General features: G+C 39.1%; 1 long non-coding RNA gene across 1 annotated transcript; it reads right to left on the reverse strand.

Moving 5' to 3' along the window:
• Positions 1 to 1683: 1683 nt before the first annotated feature.
• Positions 1684 to 9899, reverse strand: LOC128375283 (uncharacterized). The gene is made up of 3 exons (XR_008323076.1): positions 9426 to 9899; positions 8666 to 8718; positions 1684 to 1750 (listed from the first exon to the last, which is right to left on the reverse strand). It is a non-coding gene; the product is annotated as an uncharacterized LOC128375283 (long non-coding RNA).
• Between the last annotated feature and the right edge of the window lie 6033 nt (positions 9900 to 15932).

Consider the following 15932-nt stretch of genomic DNA (forward strand, 5'->3'; position numbering starts at 1 on the left):
GCCGTGGCCAATTCACATAGAAAGTGTTTTCTCACGGAACAGATACGCTTTCATTTTATTAAACGTATCAATCCACACTGAATCCGAGACAGTCTCATGGAGACCACATGCATTTTTTACGCTCCAATTCTGTTTTAGTTGCATTTAGTGAGGTGTAATCTGAGCAGGCAGCTGTTTAAATCACACAAATATGGCACTGTGTTTGTGTTTTCAGCTTACTAACCGTATCAATCAATCAATAAAAACACTTTCCATTTCTTCCTGGTATGTAAAATACTTTGGTTCAGTACATTTCTGCTGTCAATCATCCTGTTGAAGGCAGTTTGTTCAAATTTTTTTGCACTGCAATCACAACCTGAACATATTCGAATTCATGTGACTTTTACGTCACCCCAGCCAATACAGAGTGTCTTGGGTTAAAGCAAGACAAGAGTTAGGTGAGAAACCCAAAAATGTTGTCCAGGACGAAATGTGTGCAATGCAATGAGTCAAGTATGAATTTAAAACTGTTCTATGCCTGAAATCAGGCATGGTGCCTGAGAGCGTTAAGCCCTGCAGATATTATTAAAAGTAGCCCTTGACATACTGAAATTTTGGATATAATATGTGTCTGTGAAGGCATTCATATAATGATCCCACCACTCCTGGCTCCCTCTCCATTTCCCGCAAACACCTACACACAGAAGCAACAGCCATCGCTCCACAATAGGCCATAATTAAATTCTTTCTCCTCATCAATGTTATCATCTGCTCACAAATTTGCTGGCTTCTACTGCACATCGACTTCAAAATGAAACCGTAAACACATGGCCTCATATAACTACGTGCAATCTGAGTCAGTCCAGGATTGTGACTAGTTCAGACTGGAATCTGATATTGGCCACATTTTAAAAAATTATGTGAACAGCCGAACAAAAAAAATGTTGAATCTGAGAATGAAATCTTAATTGAGCACTCAGATTTGCAATGTGAATGTAGCCTTAGCGCCCCAGGAGCTGCCGACAGACAGCTGCTTTTGTGGACAGATGCGCTGAATGCAGGTCAGGGATGAACTGGGGCGGCTGCATTGAGATGAAGATTGTAGATGGACTGTTGTGCTCACATGAGATTAAATGGCTTTTTTCCGCTTGTGACAATGTGTGAGAGGAACAGAAGTGACTCTACAGCTGACGCATCACTCTGGATTCTGCCATATTTTGCTTCTGGTCATTGCCTTGGCAACACACATCCATGAATTTGAGGGGGGGCAGAGCATTTTTCTGGGTGTTTATTGTTTTGTTGTATGCCTAAAAATGTTTTGCCGTCATTTCGATTTTGTTATAAACCACAACTTATTTGTTTTGTTATTTTAACATGTTCGAAATCTTTTTAAAAACAAAAAACATTTCAAATATCAGCAATCTTTCTCCAGAATCTCTGACTCTACCTTTAAACAAATAAGATAGAAATGTTAATAAGTGAGCTTTAGAGGTAGGCTGAGAGTTATATTTTTTAACTTTGGACAGAGCTAGTCACAGGTTTCCCCTGCTTCCTTTCATTGAATTAACCTAATTGTGTCTTGTCTTGTCTAAATATCTTTGTGGCTTAAAATGTGTTGTTTTTAGAGGTTGTTAGAATTATTGTCGGAGCTCTACCAGCTGAGAGGGACACTTACATTAGAAGACAGCAGGAGATGGATTAGTGTGAAAAGGTAGAAAACCATGACAGGCCTGTGGAGCGTGACTCTCAAAACCTCCTCTCGCTGGAACTCCTACAGGAAGACAAAGAGGTTTCTGTCAAGAGGAAGTCATTGGCATGTGGGAAATACAGCAGCACAGTTAACAAGTACTTTCATTAGTGATTAATCTGACTTGTACTTATAACTGTTTATTTACCATCAACAGTCTAAAAATCCAAAAATATTAAATTACAATGATATGAAATGGTGGAAAGCAGCATATATCTAAAATAAATTACAACCAAAATGTCACATTAAATCAACCAGTTGCAGCACTAGCGTATCACCCCCGCTATTTCATATGGCATTGAATCTGGAATCACAATAAATCCATAAACTGATATGCCTAAATTGTACATAATAGATGCATTACCACAGTGTGACTGAATTCCAACGGGAGCACTTTGGATGGAAAACAGAGACTCAGGATGTAGATGGATTAGCATGGTGAATACAGCAGCACCTACTGTGCACACTAACCATATGGCCAGCATGTATATGTGCAGCATACTAAATCTGATTCGTACGTGCATCTTCAGTCATTTAGTGCTTCTGGGACTGATTCAACAGTGCCTCTCAAAGTTGCATAGCTAATTGTCATCATGTGATCCCCCTGGATAGTAGTACACACTGCATACTGATACAGTCAATAGGAAACACAGTACAGTAAGTCAAAATTAATTACCTGCACAATTCCCAAAATACATACAGTTTAAAGGACAGGTTCACAGTTTTTCAAGTCTGTCGTAAAGTAATAGTCAAGTGCCCAAATGAACATTGAAACAGTTTTTTTCTTGCCATAATCATTCTTCCTGCTCATACTGGTCATTAAAAGATCCCTTCATAATGCACATACGAGGTGAGTGACGGGGGCCAAAATCCACAAACTCCTTCTGTGCAAAAATGGATTTAAAAGTTTATCTGAAGCTTATATGAGGCTTCAGCAGTCTGAGTTAGTCATATTAAATGGATATTTGCCACATTTACAGTCACAAAAAGGCTCTAATGTTGAAAGATTTGACTAATTTAGGCAGTGAAAGCTTCATATTAGCTTCAGATAAACTTTAAATCAATTTTTGCACAGAAGGAGACTTATGGATTTTGGCCCCATCACTTACATCGTAAGTGCATTACGAAGGGATCTTCTAATGGCCGCTATGAGCAGGAGAAAGCTTATATTGCTTAAATTAGTCAAATCAAGCAGTTATCTTTAAACATAACAGTCTCTTTAGTGCCTAAATTCCTCTTTTTGTTGCTATACTTCTACTGCAGCTCAACAGGGAAACACTGTCTGAGGAAACACAAAGAGGGAATATAAATATAAAAAGACAGTAATTGTGGCAGATATCCACTTAATATGACTAACCCAGACTGCTGAAGGCTCATATAAGCTTCTTCAGATAAACTTTTAAATCCATTTTTACACAAATTGATAGTATGGACACACTGTGGATTTTGCCCCCCATGACTTACACTGAAAGTGCATTTAAAGGGGATATTTTAATAGCAAGTATGAACATGAGGAATGATTACTGCAAGAAAGGCCTCTTTCAGATTTCATTTGGGCACCTGACTGACAAATTGCGAACCTATCTTTAAATATTCTGTTGAGAATGGGTGAGAAAATATAAGCAAGATTAAAGGCACAAAAAAAAAAATCTGAATACACACACACATGCACGCAAAGCAAAAATGTTATAAATGAAAAGAAATCAAGCTGTCCACACACACATGATGTCTTCTGCTTACAGCAAAAATACTGTCTAACCTCAAATAGACCTTATGAGCCGTTCTATCTGACAGAAAGCAATAAATTCACTGTGTGCAATAGAGTTAGAATATGTGCATGGCCTTGATTTCCGATCACTGGCAGTCACACTGAAATATGAAATAAACACATCCTATGCCTGCATGGTAGTTAATCAAAACATTAATGCACTTAGAGAAACTGACCTTTTAAATGACAATATAAAACGTATGATTCTGACATATATTTAAACTAATTTACACGCCAGCTGAGTTCAGGCAAAATGCTACGTTTTAAGTACTGTCATTATAGTAATAACACCGGATGACTTTGTTTATTTACTGTTCAAGATGATTAACTAAAACACCCAGATATTTCTCAGTGTAAGAACAACATTTAATTATCCCAATTAAATTGGTAAAAAGCCTTCTTTCTCATCACACTGGTGGATTGATGTTATTTTTTAAAAGCCCTGCACATCCCATGACTGTTAATTTGCAGTGAATTTGAGTCTTACTGCCAAATGAAATGGTTTAAACATTCTGGCACTTCTTGTCATAACTGGAAAATTTCAGCTAGCAGCTTTAAACAAATGTTACTTCAGGGTTGGGTGGTTTGTCTCCTGCCTGACACATGTTCCCCAGCTTAGAGTGAAATCCACCCAGAAGGCAACTCCTCGTTTGTCTTTCTGCTTTCTTAGTGTCAAAAAGCAAACAAAATCTAGTTGCAAAATGGTTTGCACACAGGTAGATTAATCTAAACCTTTGATATTGAAAGCACCCCAATATTGAACTGCTGCCACAATCACTAAGAGAAATGTGAGTCTCTGTGTTAAAACCAGCATGTGAGCCGCCCTCAAAGACAACTCCCTCTATGCAGTTCCTCCATTGCGTCATTGTACTAAATTATATACACCACAGGCCACGATAATGTCGTTAAAAGCGTTGTGAAGTCCCTCTCTTGCTCCTCATTTCTCCATCTCCTTATCTCCTCTCTTTCTCTAGCTCACTATCTATGTCTCCTCAGTCCTCCTTCTGCCCCATGTCTCCTCTTTTCTCTCTCCCATTCACTCTTTCAGCCACTTCCTCCTCTCTCACCACACTGTACATAATTTCCCTCTTGGTCTATCAATTTAATTCCCTTGGCTTTCATGGCACGATAAGACCTTTGCTTCATTGCCAAAGCTACTACTGCACATTTATGCAGTAATTATGAACTGCTCTGTTTGTGTAGACACAGCAATGGACTTTTTCTGGAAGCTAAAATAAGTGATTTTGACTAACATGCAGCCAAACTATGCTAGAAAGGGAACATTGAGGTAAAGCCTCAGATTAGAGAGTTTCCAACAGAGTGGAGAGATAAAGACACCAAGTGACAGAAGTTGGGACACTCAACTCTAACACTGTCACAGTATCTTAACCAATGCAGTTCATATATGACTCTCAGTGGGTTCAGAGCTGTCTGATTCAACTGGGAAACATGCAAATAGAAATATGAGCAAACATGCACATATAACAACCCTTAGATTTAACTGGGGTCTGAAAGGAGTTACAGGATCTGCCAGAAATCCCATCAGTCACTGACTTGGACAAGAAATGAAGGGGGGATCAGGCAGTCTAAGATGAGCCAACAGGCATTTGATTTCCAGAACACAAAACCTCCTTTAAGCCATTAAGCATACAAGTCCCAGGTGACCAGATAGACTGTGAGTCTGTCAAGTGAGCTTCAAGGATCCCAAACCTGACTGTATAAGAGATATGCTGAGGACTACTGTATCTATATCCTTGAGATTTTAAGGGAGTTTGAAAGCAGCATGAAGGCAATAATAAGTGGTTAGAGAGAGAGACGTTAGCTGTCGGAAACACTGTCAAGTCAACTAAGAACTCTGAACGTGATGAACCGTGATGATCGATATAATTGCTCATTCACTCTCAGTGGATTTGTGTCATGATGATATGATCATAGCTGATTGTTTTAGAAAATGATTACAAGTGATGACATAATGACATAGATATAATGAGATATTGATGTTTTTGTTTTTCTTGTGTTGAGAGTAGTGAAGCAAAGAAAATTGAATTGAACATCAGTTTGTCATATTGTGGGCATACAGAAGAGAGACTATTTCCCATAAAGTCTTATTGTCAGGATCAATAAACGTTTCACTGAGAAAAAAATCTAAGAATCTTTCATTCTTTCTTTTTTCTACACATGCATATTTTAGGGTGGCATATTATTCCTTTGGATCAGTGGAGTGATGAAGGGGGAGAGAGGAATGGGGGTAACATGCAACAATGATCCGCTGCTGGAGTCAAACTGTTGTCTTTCATGATGTGATTTTCTTTCAGCATCAAAGACGTTTGTTTAAAACTTGTTTGCTTCTTGATTTTAGCTCATTATTTTTGGTCAGATACAGAGATTTGTATACTGTGAAAACAACAGAGCCAATATTAGAAGAAAAGCCCAGGACTTGATTGCTCCAACAAGCCTCTGGAACTCTGCTGGAGGGATGAATGCCATTTTTACAAACACATTCCTCCATTTGGTGTATTGATGATGCTGGAAGGTGGAGAGAGCTCTCTGGCATGATCCAAAATCTCCCATAAGAATTCAATTGGTTTGAGATTTGGTGACAATGAAGCCTGTTGCATATAATTCACATTACTGTCACTAACCCTAACCCTCCCCCTCCCCCTGTACAGAAGCATCTGCATTCACTGGGTTTCTATGATATATTCAGGTTTGTCCTTTTTTATGTCACCTCTCCATTCATCAATAGTAGAAAAAAGTTTTTAATAACATCATAATTCAGAAATCCATTCAGATAAAAACACATTCTCATTTTCTCTCCGATACTGATAAACAGATGTATTGATGGGATGATTACACTTTTGTTCCAGCCACCATAACATCATTTCAGCCTTTATAATGTTAGAAATGTTGGGCGAGGTGAAGCGGTTTCACACTCCACTTGCAGAACTAAATTTAGCAGTTTTGTCGTCTCTTGACACGGTGAAAAGCAAGAGATGAGAGGCAGCTGAGAGGTGTCATATTTTAATTTGTTTTCTCTGTGGGAGATGAAACGATCCTAACAGTCAGCTTAACGCAATCGCAAAGAGCGTGCACGTGAACGACTGCTGTGTACATGCACACGTTCAAGCTCACACGCGACGTACACATCCCCCATCAAACATATCCCTGATCGAAAGTTGGAAAGGCAAAAAACACTGCTATCCCTTAGAAAGTTTTACGTGGAATGATATGGTGATGAGTAGGCTCTTTTTCTCCCATGCGATGCCTGAATGAACCATGAACGTTAGAAATGAAAACTGAATCAGAAAACTCATCTTGAAGTGAAAGTTAAAGGAGTAGGGTGACATTTTGGGAAATACGCTTACTTGTTGTCTTAATGAGAGTCAGAGTCAATTCCATATGTAGCGTGAGTCGGCAGCAGATTAGCTTTGTTTAGCACTAAGACTGGACGTGGGTGGAACCAGCTAGCCTGGCTCTTTCCGTAGGTAACAAAATCCACCTATCAGCACCTCTAAAGCTCGCTAATTAATATATTACGTCTCTCAGATACACTGTGGATTCATTGGGGAATATGTGCTGGACTGTATCTTGGTAGGGAGCAGTGACTTCCTCACTTAAGACGGAGGTTGCCAGGCAACCGGCAGAGACTCTTGAAAGTCACTGCTACCAGCAAAGACACAGTTTGGCATGTAACACCCCATAAACCCCAGATTTTCTCTACTTTTTACAAGGGATTTGCATTTTCTCCCTGCTTCCAGTCTTTACAATACTTACTCTTCCTTGACTCCCTTGAAACATTGTCCAAAAGTAGTTGTTAAAAAGTCCATCACAAGCCTGAACTGACAGCAAACATCTTCTGTATCCTCAGTTCTGTCAACCAACATTCAAAGATATGTGCAATGAGATAAAACAGAAGAAAAGCAGAAAATCCTCCTTCCAACAAATGTTTGGCACTGTTTTGATAATTGATTGAAATAATTGACTGACAAATTCTCTGTTGACTAAGCAACTAATCCACTAAATGTAGCAGCTCTATTCTATTCTGTTCTATATTTATTCTTTAAAATGTCTCTTTGAAATGACTTTCGTTAAGGGCTCTTATCATTTCATTTTTATCATTATCCTCCATCATTGCAGATAAATAGACAGAATTTACGCATGTGAAAGAGGTAGTAAGATATAAAATATGCTTAAAGCTGAAACTCATCAGTGTCTAAACCCCCTTTTAAGAAGTAGTATTAGATGATATTGATAAGAGTAAGTATTATGTTGGATGAATATGGATACGTTTGGAAGAGAAGAAATAGAGAAGCTAAGAGAAGGAAACAGAGAGCTTACACAGAGAGTGAGGGTGGTAGATGGAGAGATAGGGTGGCAGTACCTGAGAGGAACCTTGATATATCCATTCTTAAATAATGATATGAATATTTTGTTGAGGTGGCCTCTAACTTTGTGCTGGAAATCACAGTGGGTCCCTGCAATTTTAAAGCCCAGGGGCTTCAATTATTCAAGTATCATTCCTATAACAACATTTTTCCATCACAGGACAATTTAGCCAGGTAGTAAAATTGGGACTTTCTGCCTCGTCCGCCTCTGAAAGCACTCATCTCAGCGTGTGAGGAGAGGAACACATCCGCATCTAGGACAGAGACACCCACTGCTGGGGCAGGAGGGAACAAAGGCGGCGAGAAACAGGAAAAAAAAAGGAGGGGGGAGGAAGGGTGGATGATTTCATTTTCAGATAGTCTAAACGGAATTCATTCATCCGTTTTTTCCATATGACTGACAATGCGTACACTCACTCTGGTCTCTTTGTGTGTTTGGGGTGATTACCATGTGTCATTATTACCTAAGTATTATTTATTTTGGATCTTTCACAGTTGAATAGGCAACTTAAGAACTACATTGCTTGCCTGGGCAGGGGTTAATTCTGTGCTGAAAAAAAAAGAGGCAGAAAACTGAAATCCAAATCCTAGTGGAGGATATAAGAGCTAAAACACAAGTGAGCACTTACACATTTCGCCCTGAGCAGAATCCCTGTGCAGAGCAGAGCAGAGATCAGAGACACCACTAGAAGAAACTTGTGGCAATAGTTTTACAGTTGCCTTCTTTTTGACCTGTGCTGTAGAAGCCGTAAGCGTGTAGAGAAAATACAAAAACACACAACTTACCTGCAAAAGTCACCATCAGGGGGATAGCATCCTCGACTGTGCTGCAAAGCCCCCTGGGAAAAGAAGAAAAGACATGACATCAGTTATAACTGTAATTTGGGGAGACGCCTCGGGCACCCAGCAGTGATGTGGTCAGCACTGCAGCTACAGTAAATGAGCCTGTTTGAAAGATCCCTCTTCACTCACAGCATAAATTCACTCATTCATCCCTCTGGTATCATTTATCACTCTTGCTTTTATTCAACACCTCACTTGCACATTGTCAGTGAGTGTTCAGGGGTTATCTCATGTGAGAAACACTAACATTGTACTTTAATACACCAAATGTTTCAATGAAATCTGGCTTGTACAAAACAGTATTTATTATTACACTAAACCTGCACAAGAGCACTCATAATCATGCAAGATAATACAGATGTTATGGTCATTTTGGCCCACAGAGTCTATAAATGTAATGATTGTTCATCTAATGCCAATAGCCTACTCCATACTAAATTGTTATAAGCAGTAATAGGATGGAGCCAAAAATCGATTTCACTCACCTTACTGTCAAGTATATCATCAAACTATATAGGATAGCAGGTAGATTAACACTTTTCTGAAATGATCATAGCTTATGTTTCCACTAATTTGGTCGGTGGAGGTCAATTTTCCAGCTGTTACATCACTGATTAGGCTCATCGTTACTCAATTAAGCGGGTAAACTGGTGCAGAGCCGTTAAGTGGCGCGCACGGATGATTGTAAAGACGTGATTCTTACCTCTCAGATTGAAGGAAATCTCTGCAACCTGTTTGAGACACCGTTTCTATTTGTTTGTTCATTTATTTGTGACTGCGGTCCAGTAGCGTACAGTACGCGGCTCCACACACAAACATGCACACATACACACAATTAAGTCCGCTGATTTCCTCTCCACCACCGGTCATTAAAGACGCCCGGAGCGCCCCCGTGCTCGCTCTACAACCGAACCATCACGTCATTATCCGCCGTCGGTAATCCCCTCTTTCCCCCCGGTTCACTCACAGCCAGGTGCCAGTGAGGGCCTGTGGGAAATCTCATGGCATCCTCCTCTGTGAAGCGCTGGAGATGGAGATGGAGACGAGGCGGCAGTCCGGCTGCTGAGTGTCATCGCTCGGCATGGCTGCGTGCTCGGCTCCCGGGGGGCGGTTTGGCACCCGCTGCCGCCGGTCCCGGTGGGGCGGGGTAGGAAGAGCGACAGTGTCAGCTGTACACCGTGTGATATCACTTTACCGGGAGGATGGGGAGGACGGGGTGGTAGTAGTGGTAGTGGGCTACAGTCGTCACCATCCTGAGACTAATGCGTAAAACTGGTGGAATAGTGTCACCCAGCAGCCAGGAAATGTGGAGGGAGAGGTTCACTAAACAAACACTCGGCTCTCAAAATGTATATCCAAAGTATTGCTCTATCTACAGTTGTAAAAAAAAAAAAAAAAAAAAAAAATGTATTGACTCCTGTCTCAGGCAGTTAAGAATGATGGCAAAAGTCTCATAACGCAATCTGTCATATAACCTGATGTCAATGCGGATCATGTCATTACTTCAGAGATCTGAGCAGAAAACCTGATTACAAGACAATTGAGTAAAGGTTGGTTGGAAAGTTCTCCTGTCCCTTTTAGAAATAAGAACACAGTTTAATGTGATCTTAGATAAGAGAGGGCTAATTTTAAAGTGAGAGTCAGATGAGTTTGTGTTAAGAGGAAAAATGAAAAATACAAAGCAAAGTTAAAGAGATAATAAAAATTCCTGATGTCCCTGAAGCAGCCCAGCACACCTACATTTGTTATGGATCTTGCTCCAGGGATCCACCACTGCCAGCTGCCTGATTATGTGATTCCCACATTACTTGACAGCCCATAGTTTTTTACTGTGATGAGGTGTGTGATAACAACACTGCTGAGAAAACTCCTTCAGAAAAAAAGTTAGTAGTTAGTTATTAACCACATAATATAGCCACACATAGGCTACACAAGGTGGCACTAACTTGTAGTTAGCTCCACTCTTGAGTAAAAAAAAACAACCTCAAATAACATTATTTGGTAGTAAAGGCAGCATTGGTGGACCAGAGCTTTATTTGTCAGTAATTAACTATTGGATTGCCAAGTCGTGAAATATCTTTTCTCCTATTTTTCCAGTGGACCCTTTGACTTCAGACCTTTTGGAAAAGGGCTATAGGGCATCAGGGCAAAATCCAAAATATGTATTAATATTTACTCCTGCAGACTTTATGAATCATAGTAAATATACTTGTAAAAGACTCATTAACATTCATAATTGCAGATTGACTTTCCAATTTTTGTTGGTCTTATTATAAAGTGAAAACGTAATAACTTCCTAAGTACAGTGTTGACTGTAGTGTATATTTCCTGTTCTCATTGTTGTTAATTTTCCTAAATAAATCCAGGTATTTTTGTATTTATTAATATGATTACAACTGCAGACTTGAGGGCTATTTGGAGACGCTTGTTTAATAACAACTTGACTATGAAACGCCAGAAATAATTGTTGTTTTTTTAAACTACCTGGCAACCCAAAAGTTGCTCTTATTAATGGTTAATAACTGGTCTATTAAGCATCAGTAAATTATTTCAACCATTTAGCCATTAATTTCAACAAATTGTAAAGCGTTTTTATGTACTTTACAAGAAAGGTGGCACCACATAGAAAATAGAAAACGTGAGACCTCACTGTTCAAATGTATCAAACGCTCTTCCTACTGTCAAGAAAACATGCACGTCTGTGTCCCTTTAAGATAATTTAGGGGTGACTTTCCTGACAGAGAGTCAAACAGGGAAATTGCAGTGAAGTTCAGGTAAGCATACGGTGCTGGCCATGGTGCTGAAGTCATCTATGATAACAGGACAAACACAAGGGTAATCATCTTTTTTTCCTTCAACTTCACATACACCTAAAGGATTATTTAAAAAATCTTTGTTACACTATCTTCCTCTTTCTAATTCCCTAAAGCAGCTAGAGCCAGCCATCTCAAACTGCTTCAGCAAACAAGGTCCATCTTGACTATAATACCCATATAATGAGGAGATTTAGCCTGGCTACACTTGTTTAAGTATAATCTTGATCCAACGAAATGGCTCATCTCTTTAGCCTTTCTCTGCCTCTGTGTGTGTGTTTCTGGAAACGTTAAACTAGTTTTGTAGCAGGGGGCTGATGAAGGCAGACTGTTGGGGTGTTCTAAGATTACTGCTCAAATTGAATAAAGGAGTCGACACATTACAGCAGCTTAGATGATACACCCCACTGCACTGATTAATTTAAAAGCAGCACAATGTTACTCACATGCACACACAAGGCACCCAAACAACAAGTGTAAACCTAGCCAGCCCCTCTCTTTAACGGCGTCTTTTCCCTGCCATTTACCTTTTTCTTCATTTTCTCTCAGCTACACGTCAACACACTAATGGACTCACACACACACACACAACAACTCACAAGCTCTCAGCATGGCCCCTGCCTCATGACTTGAGTTCATTATTGCCTTGGCAGGGTTTCTCGGATGAAATTAGAATGACAACAGGAATGACACAGAGTGTAGCAGTGGAAAGTTTACACAGGGTGAAGTCTAGAGAGAGTGTGTGTGTGTGTGTGTGTACTAAACAAATCTAATCTTCTCTGATTCATGGGCAAGCTTGTCTGCATGCATTTGTGATACACTTCTTCTTTGCGTACAGTATGTACTCAGTCTAAGAGATGGAGACAGAGAGCGAATGAGACAGAATGGCTTCTGACAGTAGAACACAGCATGAGTACAACTCTCTGGGACAAAGTCACAAAGCCTTTCATAGTGGGACCACCAGTTACTGTTGACAGTACAGGCAGAGTTCATTTACTGGCAATACTACCTGTCACACAAGTTAGATACCCTGAAGGCTGAATTGTGACTTTCCGATCCAGAAAAGTGCTGATGGCTGTCTGTTTCACAGGCAGACAGTGAGGAAAAGCACAGTTTCAATTCCCTCACATGCACAGTATGGATGAGCTGCTTCTTCTGTGCTTTTCAAAACTAGTTTAATGGTGTGTTTAAAAAAAATGTTGGAAAATTCATCCTCTCTTTACATAGTGAGAGTTTATTTTTAGCCACATTATTTATGTATGTGGCTACATTATCTATGTATGGCGATGTGTATCAGTTGGTTGTGCAACCAGACAGAAATATCTCAACAACTATTGGATGGATGCATAGAATTTAGTAAAGACATTCTTAGCCCACAGAGGATGAATCTTACAGATTTGTGGTGATCCCCTAATTTTGACTCTCGTACCACCATGATGTCATTTGTAGCTTTGAGCGATTCATGTTATCTTCAGGATGAATTGTAATCATTTCAGCAATCCCTTCACTTTTCATCAACTGTCATCTTAAAATGTTTCAACTTTTCTCCAATAATGGCAAAAATAATTAAATACTCATCAGACTCAGCAGTAGTACTTTGTTCAGCGGTAATTAATAAATGCTGGAAAGCTAAATGATGAATGCACTAACAAATTAAACTAGGATACTGAATACAGTAACACACTAAACCAAGATGGTGATCAACATCTCAGTTTAGTGAGTTAGTGTTCAACATGGACACATGCTAAATTAAGATGGTGAACATGCTAACAAGCTAATGGTAAACAGGCTAACATGTTAAATTAAGATGGTGAAAACGGTAACAGGCTAAACTAAGATGGTAAACATGTTAGCATGGCCATTGTGGGCACTATAGTATACTGACATTAGCATTTAGGCCTCACTACTACTGTAGCATGGCTGTAGAGTCTTGTTCTTTTTCTTTGTGAGATCAGGAAGGGCATTAATGTCAAGACCTCCTTACTGGAGCGAAAATTGAAGTGTTACTGTAGAAGTCCATATGTCTTACTGCAAACTAGAGATAAACGACAGAAATATGAACTATTTTATTGCAAGTGACAGGCAGAAATGGTCTGGTGAAGTACAGTGAGGTATGGCAACAAGGAGAATGAATACATCTATAATAAATCTTGTTATACCAATAAAAAGGCAAACTGATTTATTTATTTATCTCTATAGACTTTTATAGTCTATAGTCTATATAGTCTTATATACAGCACCTCATAGTAGGAGTACAAACTTAATGGGAATAATACATTAAAAAAGGTAAAGTAACCGTATTAACCAAAAAGTCAGGCAGCATTACATCTACTTTAAAAGAGCTCTGCCTGTTCAGAGGCCATATAGTCTTCAAAAGTGTTTTCATAAACAGCAAGATAAAGTCAAGTGCCCATGGCCCCTGAGCTCACCAGATTGAAACATCACTAAACCTTTACGGCAAATCCTGGAGTGAAGGGTGTGAAAATAGATTTTCGAGTGCTTCGACCTTAAAAGAACTGCAGGCTTTTCTCTTTAAGGATATTCTTGGATTTTAATAGACACAGTTCAAGTGATGTATGACAGCAGTAGAAGGAAGACTGAAAGGTTCCTGAAGCTTACAACTGCCTCTATTTGTTTGTAGTAGTTAATATTCATATATTTCTGCTTTCTCATCAGTGTCTAAACTATAGTATCTTTGGCTTGGTGTAATCTAGGACAGATAGCCTATCCTCAATATCCTGTATTCTCAACAGAGAAGATTAAGGAAGTTGATCAACCAGGGAGGCACGGCTCAGATCACAATAAACTGAAAGCTAATTAGATCTGTTTGTCATGAATGCTCTGTGGGCGCTGTGCAGAGTAGTTTTCGACCGTACACCCAAAACTTGTCAGATGAATTCCATATTGTGTCATTAAGCAGTATAGCAATAACACCATCTATCCCACAGCTTTATTTTTACTTCTTTTTCACTAACTTCCTTATATTTTGTACTGTGTTAATACCAAAAGTCAAACTGAGTCCATTACTAGTCTTTTAAATTCACTGTGCTCTACCTTCTTACAATATAAAGAAGTCATAATTATAATTTTACTTCCTCATAAAAGTATTCCCACTTACCTTTTGGATATTTCAAGATTTGATATTCAGTAGCAGGAATTCAAAATCAGATAATCTTTTGAAACAAACAAACAACAAATCCCACCTAAAATTGGCCAGATGTTTTTGTACTTTAGTGTATGTTTGGTTTGGGGTTGCTCTTCATAGTTCCAATGAAAATCAATGTATCACATATTTTGAAAATTTTGAAAAAGGGCCCAGATGCAGTGAATAGAGGAAGAGAAATGATTTACAGTACACTGTTGCCCTTAGCTGTGTACAATACAATATAATACTTGTTTTTTATGTTCTTCTGTAACGTTTTCATTCTTACTTTTTGGCAAAAAAGCTGAATCAGCTTTAAAACGTTGAATAAAATGTTGGCATTGTATTTCTGCAAACCACAGATATGTTAAATGTCTATGCTGACTCTACATTTCAGTGTTGGCCATGTTAGCAATGTGTTGGCCATTATTAGTTGAATAATAATGTTAGTAATGTTAGACTTAGGCACAAAAACCACTTGCTTAGGGTTAAGTAAAGATCATAGTTTAGCTATAGCTGCAAATATCCCTATGTCTTGCTAAAAACACCTGTTTTGTCAGTTGAAACTGGAAGCAGCATTGATCTTGTGGTTTGATTTTAAATGTTGATATGATATGTATTGTTGAAAAGTTGACATGCTACATGTAAAATGTATTGAAATGCAGAGATTCAATGTATCTGTGGTTTGCAGAAGTGTACAATGCCAACATTTTATTCTGATGACTGGGCTAGATTTACAATAATATTTTAGACAATGGTATGTTATCAACTTTGTGGCAAGGTTCTTTGCTGTTTAAACAGCCCTTGTACACTGAGGAATGCTTTTTGTTGGATGAACTGGAACACAGACTGAGCCAAGCCTCATCACTCAACATCAGCGGCCGACCTCACTAATGCCATTGAGGCTGAATGGGAGCAAATCCCTGCAGCCAGGCTCCACATTCTTGTGGAAAGCCTTCCCGAAAGAGTGGATGCTGTTATAGCAGTATATTAATGGACATGGCTTTGATACTGGGTGATGAACGATCACATACAGGTGAATGTTGAGGTGTGTATAGACTTTTGACTTTGTAGGGACCTTTTAATGCAGACAAATTTTGCCATCCGTCTTTCAGGTAGTATCATTATACTGCATGTGAGTCTACTGCAGGTGAAGACTATGCTACTGTAAGACACTTCCCTGTGGGCATATTAATCATATAAACACATTCTGCTATGCTGGGCTCCAGATTAGTTTTTAATTACAGTCAATAGT

This window comes from Scomber japonicus, chromosome 16 (genome assembly GCF_027409825.1).
Source record: "Scomber japonicus isolate fScoJap1 chromosome 16, fScoJap1.pri, whole genome shotgun sequence".
Classification (NCBI taxonomy): Eukaryota; Metazoa; Chordata; class Actinopteri; order Scombriformes; family Scombridae; genus Scomber; species Scomber japonicus.